Here is a 1,670-nt window from a genome sequence, read left to right as displayed (position 1 = left end):
TACCCGAAAAAAAAAAAAAAAAAAAAAAATTATAAGAAAAAGAGTGATACTATTGCATGTTCATTGTTCTTTTGCCTAAATAAAAGCCTTCTCAATATCTTCATAAAAAAAAGAATATTAGTCATAATTGACTTTTTATGTTTGAAGCAACAGTGCAATCAGTGCGAATGTTTTGTTATATAACAAAATGGGTTGATGTTCAGTTTAAGCCTTTTTGAGCATCCTCTATGCTAAGGGCTATGAAGAGAGCAGGCGAAGTAAAATATTAGTTTTTACATTTCAATCGCAGATAAGGCGTGAATTAAAAATGCTCCTATATGACAAGTATTGAGTTGGCCAAAAGGTTCGTTCAGTTTTTTCTGTAAGATGGCTCTATTAGCACTTAGCTGTCTTTAACTTCATTAGAAACAATTTTGTTAGATTGTATGTGACAGCTGTCATATCAGTGTGCATTTAAAAAAAGACATCAAAATTGGTGAATTTTTGTGTAGCCATTTTAATATTGAAGATGAAAGAAAAAAGCCACATTTTTGGCCTATTATGCTTTATTATTTCAAGAAAGGTAAAAACGCAACTGAAATGCAAAAAAAAGATTTGTGCAGTATATGGAGAAGGTGCTGTGACTGAGCGAACGTGTCAAAAGTGGTTTGTGAAGTTCTGTGCTGGAGATTTCTCGCTGGACAATGCTCCACGGTCGGGTAGACCAGTTGAAGTTCACAGCAATCAAACCGAAACAATAATTGAGAACAATCAACGTTATACCACGAGGAAGATAGCTGACATACTCAAAATATCCAAATCAAGTGTTGAAAATCATTTGCACCAGCTTGAATCGCTTTGATATTTGGCTTCCACATAAGTTAAGTGAAAAAAAAACCTTGACCGTACTTCTGCATGCGATTCTCTACTTAAACATAATGACAATGTTCCATTCTTTAAATAAATTGTGATGGGCTATGAAAAGTGGATATTGTACAATAATGTGGAATGGAAGAGATCGTGGGGCAAGCGAAATGAACCACCACCAACTACACCAAAGGCCGGTTTTCATCCAAAGAAGGTGATGTTGTGTATATGGTGGGATTGGGAGTCCTCTATTATGAGCTCCTTCCGGAAAACCAAATGATTAATTCCAACAAGTACTGCTCCCAATTAGACCAACTGAAAGAAGCACTTGACGAAAAGCATCCAGACTTAGTCAATAGAAAACACATAATCTTCCATCAGGATAACACAAGACCACATGTTTCTTTGATGAGCAGGCAAAAACTGTTACAGCTTGGCTGGGAAGTTCTGATTGATCTGCCATATTCACCAGACATTGCACCTTCGGATTTCCATTTATTTAGGTATTTGCAAAATTCTCTTAATGGAAAAATTTCAATTCCCTGGAAGACTGTAAAAGGCACCTGAACAGTTCTTTGCTCAAAAAGATAAAAAGTTTTGGGAAGATGGAATTATGAAGTTGCCTGAAAAATGGCAGAAGGTAGTGGAACAAAAAGGTGAATATGTTGTTCAGTAAAGTTCTTGGTGAAAATAAAAAATGTATCTTTTATTTTTACTTAAAAGCCAAAGGCACTTTTTGGCCAACCCAATATAATCATTGTTTTCCAAATAAACGATATAGAGATTAAGTATAAATGCTGAGGAATTTGAAGTAATATTAAATT

General features: G+C 34.8%; 1 protein-coding gene across 1 annotated transcript in view; it reads left to right on the top strand.

The window, feature by feature from the left end:
- EML5 (EMAP like 5) overlaps positions 1-1,670 on the top strand; it is an 80,223-nt gene that overhangs the window by 69,049 nt on the left and 9,504 nt on the right. The window lies entirely within an intron of this gene.

The sequence above is a fragment of the Lipotes vexillifer genome, unplaced genomic scaffold (assembly GCF_000442215.2).
Source record: "Lipotes vexillifer unplaced genomic scaffold, Lipotes_vexillifer_v1.1 scaffold883, whole genome shotgun sequence".
NCBI lineage: Eukaryota > Metazoa > Chordata > Mammalia > Artiodactyla > Lipotidae > Lipotes > Lipotes vexillifer.
Note: the sequence above shows the minus strand (reverse complement) of the source record. Positions and strands in the feature narration are given on the sequence as shown.